This window comes from Stegodyphus dumicola, chromosome 12 (assembly GCF_044657685.1).
Source record: "Stegodyphus dumicola isolate Sdum_Otavi_A_Nest chromosome 12, ASM4465768v1".
Taxonomy (NCBI): domain Eukaryota; kingdom Metazoa; phylum Arthropoda; class Arachnida; order Araneae; family Eresidae; genus Stegodyphus; species Stegodyphus dumicola.
The window spans coordinates 4362314-4375918 of NC_140779.1; positions in this window are offsets into that span (position 1 = coordinate 4362314).

Here is a 13605-nt window from a genome sequence, read left to right on the forward strand (position 1 = left end):
AAGTAAGCTCAAAATAGCCCATATTAAGTGCGTTGAACTTTGAAAAAGTTCTCGATCTCGTTCTATGTCCGAATATAATTTACCGCACTAAAGGGCTTCACAGAGCGCAATTCGAGTTAAGATATAACTCTTAGAAATGATATAAAGGGAGCTAATGACGTAGTGTTAAACCACGATTCTAAGCGTACGTTTTGTGGTTTTAACATCTAGCAACTCAAGTTTACACCATGAGCGCAAGGTAATAATAATACTTGTTTACGTGCTCTGCAGGTGGCTTGGCAAATGCGGTCAAGAGCCAGGAGACTGACGTTAATTACGGAAGGGAAAAGTAAACGGCTGTGTCAGGGATCATAAGGGGAGATTTTTTTTTTTTTTTTTAAGTGTTTTTAGGTCTCATTCAGTATCAGTATATCATTAACGTAATTAATGAAAGCTATTTGAAACCAAAATAGGATTTGCATTAGTAAATTATAGTTAAGAATAATGGCCCCCATTGTTCTGATTATTACTGGAATAATTTAAAGATTAAATCCTCTAGTATCTTAAGATGTTTTTGCAGTTGGAAAAACAAGAATATGATTCATTTTGATTCACCTTTCTTTTCTTTATGAATGACGAATATTTGTTTGCCATACACGTGATCAAATAGGGAATAAGTGTTTAATTCGTAAGATTATAAGTATTGATTAACATTTCCTATAACTACTTCTAATTGAGGCTTTCTAAGAGCAACCCCCTTAGTTTTGACTCGCAGCTTTTAATTTTAGACTAAAATATGAGCACAGAATCTACCTTTAAACAATGGGATTTTTTTTTTAAACACTGTGGCATGAGAGTGCCTAGTAATAATAGTTTTAGCGTCGCTAAGAATCATTTTCTGGATTCTCATATTGATTTTTTTCCAAAAAATATTAAAATTTGCAATTGACGAGTATGAGCAATGCATAATACATACATATATAACGTAAGCATACCATAAATAAAAATGAACCCCCAACAAAAGCTGATCGACTGCTATTGAACTCTAAAGAGGGGTTTATCAGAGGGAAAATGGCAATTAAAATCAATTAAAGTTTCATTTAATTGATTTTAATTATTTATTTACTATATCGATTTATTACTTATTGTAATGGACTGGAATATTTGAATATGAATTAGTTGAATATTTAAGAAAAATATTATGACTGCGAGAATAGGAAAAAAAAAAACATTTCTTGAATATTTACTTTCTTATAGAATGCAGATGAATTCATTTTTACTCAAAGAAAATCAAAATTTAGTAGCTAATTAATCTGTCCTGTATCGAGCACTTTAGTTCAGTGATCCGTATTAATGTGCGCTTTTTTAAAACAAATTTAAATGCTTCAAGAATAATTAGAAAAGAGCATAATTCTCTTCTTACCCTTAAATTCTTCAATAAAAAACTGCATTTTCAGCTATAACCAAGTGAAATAATTTTCTAAATATAATTCAAAGCATGAAAAATAAGGTACATAAACAGCTTGGAAATGGAACTAGCACTGAGATTCTCTTTAAGAAATATGGTGAAGCTTAACAAAAAGTCTACGAAGTGAAGTATTTCCGTAGAATATTTTTTAATTCTTTATGATTAAATTGCACTCAATTATACTTTATAAACGACATGCAAATACTATTTAATGTATATGTGTGGATGTGTGTGTGTGTGTGTGTGTGCGTGGCTTACTAGCGGCTGAGCTGTTAAAGTCGTTGAACTCTGGCAGGTCGATCCGGGGTTCAAATCCGGATCGACGGGGATGGCTGTATTGGCGTTTTCGAGGTTTTCCCCACGTGTAACATGCATAAGAGTCAGTTTTACTTAGAAAGTTCTCCACGAGGCACCCTTACCCTTAGGCAAATAACCGTCGAATGCTTTGCTATAATCAAACAAACCAGACCAAACAATAGATATATAAATAAGTAGCTTAAAAAACTGCTATATTTTATGTATACTTATCAAGTAATATTTCAATATATATAATTATTAAAAGAAAGGAAAAGTCGGATCCTAACTGATTGTATATAATGTAATCCCTATGAAGGCCCTAACAATTCTTTCTCACTTAAAGTCGTAACACAAAAAGAGAACAAATTAAACTTCAGATACGTATACAATACTGAATCTAATACAAAAAATACAAAATATAAAAATAAATTATATATGTATGAAACCTAACTATTTATATTGATATTACGTAAATATACACTGGTGTGCAAAAATTAAGGACGAAGTCGAAAAATTAGCATATCAGCTGAACGAAGAGGCAGAGCGGACAGAAAAACCAATCAGGAGATTAAGTAAGGTGATGTACGGTAGCACATGCGCAGATATGCAGGTAGACGTAATGGGGGAGTGTCTGAGTAGTATAAAGCATGTTGTCGGTGTAAGATCAGTATTTCTGGCAAAGAGATTGCACGCCGTATAGCAGTTAAAATAACACCGAGTTGCTGCCTCAGCGAGTAAAGGCGAATAATCAATCTGTTAGACGGCATCTGGATGCTTTTACCCGAGGTCGAATCATTGGGAAGTTGGAGGAAGGCCGCAGTGTGACAAGTGTGGCTGCAGAGTTCGGAATTGCTTACAGCATCGTTTCACGACTTTGGAGACAATTTCAAACTACAGGAACAGCTATCCGGGGGTTTAGTAGTGGTCGTCCACGAGGAACCATACACGCAGATGACCGGTATATTGCCTTACAGGCTAGAAGAAACAGACGGCAGACAGCGCGAGAAATCGCTAGACACACGACACAGGCGACTGGACGACCGATATCGCGTTTTACCGTGGCCAGAAGACTGCACGGTGGTGCTCTGTTTGCACGACGCCCTGTACGGTGTGTACCTCTAACGCCTGCCCATCGGAGAAGGCATTCTCTGTGGTGCCGGGAACACCGGAATCGGAGAGACAATGAATGGGGACGAGTACTCTTTACAGATGAGAGCAGATTCAGTCTGAGTAGCGGTTCTCATCGCATACTCATCTGGAGAGAGCGGGGAAGCCGCAATCATCCCTCGAACGTCATTGAAAGGGACAGGTAGGGAGGTGGCGGTGTTCTCGTTTGGGGAGGCATCATGTATGGTAGTCGTACAGACCTTCACATCTTCGACGCAGGTTCAGTCAATGGGACTCGTTATTGTAACGAGATTCTTCTTCCATATGTGCGTCTTTTTAGAGGCGCTATGGGTCCGCAGTTCCTTTTCATGGACGACAACGCACCATGTCATCGCACAGTAGCTGCCGAACAGCTCTTAGAGAGTGAGGATATTGAACGTATGGATTGGCCGGCACGATCTCCGGATCTCAATCATATCGAGCATGTATGGGATTTTCTAAACATATGCTTGGCAGCTCGTACCTTACCACCAGTAACGATTCCGGAGCTTCGATTGGCGCTGCAAGACGAATGGGCAGCAATGCTTCAACAACTCATTGACACCCTCATTCTCAGCATGGGCAGACGCTGTGAAACCTGCCTAGCAGTCAGGGGAGATCATATCCCCTATTAAAGACCGGATGTTTCTTGCTGGACACCCATCACAGGGATGTTTCGGCCTTCAGTCGCATTGCGCTTCATGCTACGTTTTTAATAAAGCTTCTTTTTATCGCTCTGATTTCTCTTTTAGTAAGTGTTGCTTACGTTACTCGTGTCCTTACGTATTGGGGATCTTAGGGTATTAAATGTGTTGATTTGGAAAGCTATTGTACAAAGTTATATTGAAAAAACCGTCTCGTCCTTAATTTTTGCACACCAGTGTACGTATGGTAATGAACATTGTATAATAAAGATATTTTATACCTTGTTCTATATTTGGTTCCATTTTTTTACATAGATATGTATAATTTAAGGATTATAGTAGTAGTTAATACTACTACATATAAAACACAAAAGTGCACCAATAATGTATTATTTAACTTCATTCTTAAGAATTTTCTGCAGCCTAGTTTGCGTTATTTTATTCATAAGTCTCAAATAAAAACAACTATTGTTTATATGTCATTAGAAAATTAACCAAAAAGCAGCGACCACAATGTAATTGAGAAACAGTCCTTAGCCGTGAAAAGGTTGAAAGCCATTCGGTTATGACTATTATCTCACATACTCAGCTACTTCGCATACATGGAACATAGCATTCGAAATGAAAAACTCAATATTTACAACAAATTCATTCGTGTAACAAATATCTGTCTTTCTACACCTATGGCTTTAAAAAAGATGTTATTTATCTTACAGTTTATCGTTAAGTAATACATTTTCATTGTACAAAATTGCATTCATTCGAAGAATTCAATTTGTATTTTCCTCTGTATAAAACTGAATGTAGAGAAGTTAGATGTTTAAACGACCCCTACATTTTCTCAAGACCACGAGTAAGATTATCCCCTACTTTTCAGCCCTCCTGTGAAAAAAGGGGTTCTAAATTTACGACCTGACCGTATATGAGGGTATTTCGTTCGGCCAACATAAGGCACTACACTTAACAGCCCCCATAATTGGCAGAGGGCTGGTTACCAGTCCAAAACCCCAACCATTGCTACCTCCTGGGCACGCGGGGTCGTCACTACAGGTAGTCAGATTTCACAGCGGCGAAAGTTTGTCGACCTGGGGATCTGATGTGGTGTATTTAATTATGGCAAAGCACACTAGGGCTATCTGCCTAAGGGGAGAGATGCCTTCGTGGAGGATTTTCTAAGAGAAACTGGCTCGTATACACGTTACACATGGGGAAAAACCACGAAAACGCCCATGCAGCCAGCCTGTTCGCGGGATTCGAACCTCGGACCGAACTACCAGTGTTCAGCGACTTTACCGCTCGGCCGCTGGTGGGCCCCTGGAGACCTGAATCGTCGTCAATATGCTGCCGGCCCAGAACTAAAGAAAGAGGCTTGTGCTGCCGGCCAGTACTACACGGGTTGCACGTCACTTTAGGCCATTACCTAGCATTACGGTGCCGTCCTATACCGAGTTACAGAACCATCATTTCGAGGTCTCACGCCAATACCCCGAGGTGAAACCGTATAAACGATCCAACCCCGAGTTCTGGAAACGCCAGGTTCATGAATGATATACGCCCTTGGTCGAGACTGCCTAGGTCAGATCCTAGCCAGTACTTCGCAGAGCTACTGGCTGGCTCCTGGTTACGTCGAAACCCCGGTGGGACATAGGGCAAAGGAATGAATTGGCCTGTCACGAGGAAATAAACAAGGTGACATTTTTTATCATGGCGACTACATCCGCATTAGACTTGACGAGGCATAAAACATAATATGGGGACCGGAAAGTAATGTCGCTTTCTTAAAATTCAAACGAATACATTTTTAACAAGTTTTTATTTTTAATCAATAATATAATCACCCTCATTATCAACAATCTTTCGCCATCTAATGTGCAGATTTTCAATCCTGGAGCGATCAAAATCAATTGGTTTTTATCAATATCTCGAGAGGACATTTTGGACGTCATCCACATTTTCAAATTTTTTGCCACTAAGAAAATGTTGTAGGGATCCAAATAAATGGAAATCCAATGCTGCGATATCGGCCGAATATGGCAAGTGAGTATGGTAGTCCCTCCCCCCCCAATTCATTAATTTTTTCCAGTGTTCGTCTTGAACAGTGCGATCTTGCATTGTCGTGTTGCAGAATGACGCCTTTTCTGTTGGCAATTGATATTTGTCGATTAAAGATTGGTTCACTCCATCCAATTGTTCACAATAAAGGTCTGCATTAACAGTTTTTTCAGGTTTCAGAAATTCAAAATGAACAATTCCGAGAATACTCCATCAAACACCCAGAAGCGCCTTTTCGGGATATAAACCCTTTGTAACCCCTATTAAAACTGCCTTTTGAGTTTTGGATTATCATATAGGAATTAATTTTTTGTCTCCACTCATCAAACGATCAAAAATCGGTTCTGTATGGTGCTGCTGAAGCAATACGTTGCATGTGATGGATAGGTTGGCTTTGTTCTTTTCGGACAGATTATGGGGAACTCAAACACCTGCTTTGTTCATTTTCCTATTCTGCTTTAAATGCTTTTGGATGGTCGACAAGGTTGGTTAAGAGTGTTTGACATGGATTTGCTTCCACTTCTGCCCTTAGCATGTTTTTGTCGACATGCGCAGAAACGACATTACTTTCCAGTCCCCCTATTACATAGAGTCTATCTACATCTTAATGGTCCATCAGTCGCTGAACACTGGTAGTTCGGTCCGAGGTTCGAATCCCTCGAACGGGCTGGCTGCATGGGCGTTTTCGTGTTTTCCCCCATGTGTAATGGATATACGAGCCAGTTTCCCTTAAAAAATCCTCCATGAAGGCATCCCTCCCTTTAGGCCTCGTGTGCTTCGCCATAATTAAATAATCCAATCCAATCCAATCCTATCTACATCTTAAAATTATGCTTATGTTCCTAACGAAGATATTCCGAAAACTATCATACATTTTTCCTCTGTTTACTGTAGGCCAGTATCGTTTGTTGATTAAAAACGACTGTAGAAAATAAGGGATTGAAATTAAAGATATACATTATAAAAGTACGCAATAAACTTTGTTATAGAATAAAAATTTAAGTTTTTTCCAATGATCAACATGTAAATTAATTTATGGTTTACTCTTTCCTTGCGTTATACTAAGACCCTGGTAAAAGAGATTTCAAGTCAAGCAAGCATTGAGAGATCATCTAACCAACAAGCAAAAGAAAAGTATAGATCTTTTATGTTTCGTAGACGAAGAACCTAATTTTTGCCTCAAAGATTTCTGCAAGCACTTTCTCATCCTCTGTAGAGGACATTAGAATGCTTATATTCGCAGGTCTTTTTCGCACCTTTCAAAAGTAACCAAGAAATTCGAGAATGAATAAAGTTTTTTTTCAATGGCGAACACAAATCGTCATAGACGTTGGCCACTACTAAGGCCCGAAACGTTGGGCACTTTGTTATGACGAGGCACCTAATAGGGTGGCCACCGCTGCCTCCTTTGATGGAACAGACAGTTACAACTATGCCTTCTTCCGAGATTCGAACCTGGGCCCTTCGGTATCGTAGTCGGCTCCCCTAACCACTTAACAGCCTCAAGCAACCAGGAGCCAGATTCTGGCCAAATTGGTTCCAGAATCTACAAGTAACAGAGTTGCCCCCCGGAAATTGAAAACAATAATTGACTACTGTACTAGCAATTACTCTTCTGACACTGGAAGATAGTAGTCATAAAAGTCTTTATAAGCTAGTTCAATATGTCAGCAACAGAGTATGTGATATGTATGTTCAATGTGTAATTTTGTATTTATGCTGTGCCAGGTTCTCATACATAAAGTTCGTACTGTATCTGAATGCTGTAATGTATCTGTACATGTTTATATCTTTTATTTATGGTACCTAATTTATACTAAGGATCACGCGTACCTCGATGGTATGTTTCTTGTAAACTTTAACTATCATGATAACGTATATGTAGGGGTGTATATATCAATATGAGTAAGAGTATGTATACTTTTCTTTGTTTCGGAATATCTATGTATGTAAGTGTGTACTATATATCTGTATATGAGTTTGTATTTATATGTATATACATATATTTTGATTGTACTCTTCTTCAAGTGCCTAGTATGCACATGTATATATTTCTTTGTACATTGTTGTACTGTTCTTCAAGTGCCTTGTATGCACATGTATATATTTCTTTGTACATTGTTGTACTCTTGTTCAAGTGCCTTGTATGCACATGTATATATTTCTTTGTACATTGTTGTACTCTTGCTCAAGTGCCTTGTATGCACATGTATATATTTCTTTGTACATTGTTGTACTCTTCTTCAAGTGCCTTGTATGCATATGTATATCTCTTTTTTGCATTTTATAAATGTCGTCTGCTTAGCCGGGGCTGCCCAGGCGCCCCGACTGAGGTCTGGTAGCTAGTGGTTGACTCCCGCCGAGTTGGTAACCAATTCTGCATGGATATATCTATACCTGGGTCGGAAGCCAACTCAGCGGTTTACTCCCCTAACCACTATACCATTTGGATGGCCGCTGAAAACTAAGAGTCGCTTACATTCAAATCTAACAAATGATTTAGTTACAAAGTTTCTTCAAGAGTCTTGTAAATTCCAGCCAGTTTCTCCAAGAAAAATCTTCTACGAACGCTTTCCTTCCTTTTACTTTCATCAATCAACTAACAAATCAACTAAACAGAAAGCAATTATCGCCCTTCGAACTATTAATTCTTCAAAAAATGTATAATGCCTATATTTATTATGTAATTCTGATATTCTTCAAAATTTTATGTTCAAATTTGTAAATATGCATACTCAACAAATGTAATATTTTTCTCCTTACTATGTAACGTGCATTATTGAAAAAATTGTCATCATTGTACACACTACAAAATCTGTATGATGTGCATCTGTATATTTGCCTACCTTTTGTAACTTTATGAAATTTCATATCTAATAAGTTCTAATAGCGGACGGTAGATAGTATTCATCAGTGACAAGTGACGGAGGACGCGAGCACCACCCCTCTGCCACAGCGGTTAATTGGTACAGCGCCGCGTCCCCCTTGTCTAGAGCACCCCAAGATGGTATGGGGAAGGGTGAGGTGCCACATAAACCCCTGACACCATTCGCCGATTTAAAGTACAGTGTAATACAAGGGCCTTGGCAGATAGTACATTGCCGTACAATAGTGCTTTGGTTCATACAACATGTTACAATTGAGGTACATATTACATATGATGGCATATTACAAATAAGGTACATAGTACATAATCTTACATGTACAAAGGCATATACATTTAAAATATGCGTATTACATTACATTAATTTGATTACGTGCATGGGAACACTTTAGATACAGTAAATTATATCAAGATTTACATGTGATCCAAGGGCAATACCGTGTTACATTTATTCGTATGTCTAAAACCAGAACTCATGACAGGTAAATTATGTATACATTACACAGTATATACACTATACTGCTATAAGCATTATACTGATATATTATATACATATCACTATACTGATATGTATTATGTATATATATATATATCAGTAATTTATATGTATAACATATCAGTATTATGTATATATCTATACTGATATATACATAATACTGATATATTATACATTTAGCTGAGATACATAGCACAGTTGACTTTTCGTTATATATGCATGGTCTTATACTATACATTATTTAATGCAGGCTGACCGTTTATACACCAATATACTCACAATAACACAAAGTGTACTCAATTAGTATCCAAACTCAATAGTATCCATCAGTAGAGCACAAAAGATGAATGTCGAATGATGGTGTAGCTGCTTTATTGATGGTCTCCTGTCCGTCCTTCATAGGAGGTAACGGTGGCTGCCTATTAGATACCTCTACAATAAAATTGTCACTACTTCCGCCCTTAGGAGTGGCCAATGTCGAAAAAAGACAAAATAGTGCCCGACGTTTGGGAAAAAAAAAAAAAAAAAAAAATAGTTATCAGCGAAGTTGCACATTTGGCCAATTGCAGATGTTTTTTTATTTGAGATTAACACTAAAAAACATGAGATTTAAAATATAATTTTTATATCTGAGTTATATTTAAAAGAATCCACCGACTTTTGCACCTACTTCAGAAGAACAGCGTATCCTATTGATCATAAATTTCGAAATGGATTCAAGGGGGGGAACTAGTATATATGAATCACATTTTATAAGATTTTTTGTTTAAGGTGAAATATTAGCCAGCTTCTCGTATGGCTACGAATATTTCATTTGATCTTAACGAAGTTTCATCGGCACTACTTCATAAAGTAACTTTTAAGTAGCCCGTTCATGCAGATTTCTGCCAATTTTTGTTGCCAAAATGACAAATGATCTGTCATTTTACTGTGGGTTTTAAAGAGCTTCACTCCTGCTGATGCAATTTCTAGAAGCTCAAACTATTCTCCGAAATCTCCTTTGGCAGTTTGTCAATACTTCTTACAGGAAACGCTTTCATCCCTAGTTAAAATGTCATCACTGTCGTTAGGCAAACTGTCATTACCTTTTCAACTGAAATTATTGTGCTTGGAACGCCATTAAAAGATTTATACCAGGTAATTACGATTGAAATGGGCCGTTTTCAGGATTTAACAAACTTTGAACAACCTTATTTGCTAACATACTTTCTTAGATACATTATCTCACGTTTGCTAAACATTTGTTGTCCAGCTCATGAAAGCCTATCAGTGGGCCCAGAGGTTAAGGCTAATAAGGCAGCTCAAATCTTGACGAACAGGCTGGCTGTATCGCCGTATTTGCGTTTTTAACCCCTGTATAATGTTAATATGAGTCAGCTTCAAGTAAAAAATTCTCTATGAAAGCATTCGTCCCTTCGTATTTTTTATCTTAATTAAAAGCAGACGATCAAGTCAAGTCGGAAAAATATCCCATCTTTAGTTTCAGCGCTTCCAAATGATGTCCCACAGAATCTTAGCATCCGTGAGAAAATTTTAAGGTTTTAAGGAAAAAAAAAAAAAAAAAAAACTTTTCAAAACATTTTACGCTATATCTGGACGGTATAGTGGTTAGGGGAGCCGACTGCGATACCAAAGAGCCCGGGTTCAAATCCCAGAGAAGCCATGGTTGTATCTCTACGTCCTTTCAAAGGAGGCAAAAGTGGCCCACCTAATAGGTGCCTTCATAATAAAGTAACCACCACCTCTGGCCTTAGTAGTCCCATATTTGTCCTTTTGTTGCTGCGAACAGTTTACGTTTTATGGAGTTTGTTTGCTAAGCTTCCACTGTCCGAACACCCAAGGGACTATTGTTCGAGTACATTAGCCATTTCAGAGACGCTGAAACCGAGTCTTCTCGCACTCACGATCATGCGTTGTTGAAGTGGCCCAGATCTTTCGTTTTACCAATTTTCACACCAAACTCCCCCAATTGCATTGATAAGTATTTCTTCTCAACATGAGCATTCCTTACTTGCGTCCTTACTTGTATGAGCATTCCTTAATTGCGTCACTAGCAGATAGATCTGTGTTAAAAAATGGATCTCTCTGATACTCTAATATTTTGGCCACTTGGTGTAAATCCAAGGAAGGAATACATGAAATAAAGTTCGGAGTTTCATTTACATTGGCTCCTCGAGTCTCTTTTTCAATTTGGTATTTTCTCCATTATATCCCAAAAATGTTATGCGTATAATAAATCTTTTTGAAGTGCGTCACTTTAAAATGAATTTTTGTCATATGGCTCTTATACTCGTATAACGCTAATAATGCACATAATTTACATAGCGGCAAAACTGAAACTGCGGATTTCAAGCTATCGTAATTAAATGTATGCTGACTAAAATCTTTCAATAAACAATACAAGTGATAAGTGGTGGGGGACGTGGGCACTGTCCCTTTACCAATCAGTGCAGCACCACGCCCACCTTTATCTAGAGAACAGCATTAACATATGTAACTAGTGTTACAAATAAAGCATGGTACAATGTACATAGCAATTACAATTACAATTATTTGGGCATTCCCCGTTCCGCAACCCATTTAAGGTCGCACTACAGGTCCCCCACTCTTTAGAGCCAGAGTCGGAGGTTCAATCTCCTTTCTGCCCCCTTACAGAGAGAGGCGCACCGCCCGGGCAATCACTCGAACGGCACTAGTCGTCATTTGCAACCCACCAGTCACTCGGGCTGCCCGTCGCAGCGGGTCATTACCCAGCGTACCCGAGGGAGAACCCTCGGGCTACTAGTTCCACGCCACGCTAGGACGTGCCACATCCCAGGGCCGGCCAATAAGTGACCTTTCCCAGAGCCTTCAGAACCACCAAGTTCATAAATTTTATACCCCCGTGGCCGAGACTGCCTAGGTACATATCCTAGCCAGTAGCTTCGCAGAGTTCTCTACGTTGACCCCCGAGGGGAATATACATAGCAGGAGTAACTACATCTAGAAGAATAGGATATAAGCTATATAATGTATGTAATATTTACAGATTGTTGGGCGTCCATACTACCTTCGCAAGTGATGCTATACTAGAGGCACATATTCATACGCGTACTAAAAATGCGTGCACATATTATGTGACATATTAAATAAAAATAGTACGCTAGTTCAGTACAGAAATGCGGACATAGAGTAAAGCGCAGCAATGGAATAAACTGGAATGAAAGTAAAACTACAAGTGACGGGGGAAGTGGGCACTATGCCGCTACCATACTGGTTAATCAGTACAGCGCCACGTCCACCATTAACTAAAACAGCCGCAGATGTCAAGAGGGGGGCACACTGGCGCCTCGCCGATTTAGTATGCCTTAATCATATTTGTGAATACAGTGTCTTATGCGTCGTTCAAGATACATATTACAAGATTTCCTACGGTGACCTTGATAACAGTTATAATTACCCGCACAAATTATAGTTACACATATTGTAACATTGAATAGTACTTTGAGAATTTATGACTTGCTTAAAATATACCTTGAAGTACGTTTAAAATTTATATTAAATATTAAAATATACATAGAAAAATGAACACTGTATATTGGGAAACGCTTGATATAATACTGATTATATACATTACATATAAATGCAGTAGCTACTTAATATAATACAGGGTAAATATATAACATTAAGCGGAACAGGAAACATTAGCACATAGTAGAGAATACAGTACTCGTCGCAAAATGTTATGATCATAGTAATTTGTCATGGATATATAAAATCACCTATAACTTGGATTACACTAACATTACATATGCATAGATAAGTAAAGAAATACTGATACAGGGATCAATAAATATGCATACATTAACTGCATGTTGGAGACGCATTATGCATAAGTATATAGTATGTCCAGACGTTACACTAATTTAGGTAATTAAATTAATTCATAAACATGATTGAGTAAACATGCATGCTTAGAAACATATTATGAAGGTTATAATGTTTTTAACTTGAATAAATAAAGTCACCTATATTAGATATACATACAGGGGTATACATTTGCCTGAATAAGTGCGTACGCATATGTTCGATACACATTGATTATGCATTGCGCATTGAGTGTATTATATACAGCGTAGGTTATTAAGTTATTACACACATTGCGCACTGATACACGTAACACACATAATTATTATAAGAGTTGGCTTGGATATGTATAGTCATCTAGTAGATACACATTACACATACTGGAGTAGATAAATAAATACATATATATGGAAATATAGGTACAAATACATTGGGTATGCATTGAATAATAATTGAAGATTTGACTTAAATGAAGTTGTAGAGTCATTAGGATATTTTTAGAGGCCAGCAAGATGAAAAATTAGCAAACGCCTTCGCCGGGAATCGAACCGCTGACCTCTGAAATACCGGTTCAGTGCGCAGAACCACTACACCACGAAGGACGCTAGGAAAGTGGGAAAAATACCTTATAAAGTCACCTACATTGGAAACACATTACACATGCAGGGACAGATAGATAATAACATATACATGGATGAGTAATTACACATACGCTTTTAGATACACATTGGGTATAGGTACACATTGTTACTTGATACAATTTAAAGCATCAATAGGTTATAGAGACATTAGG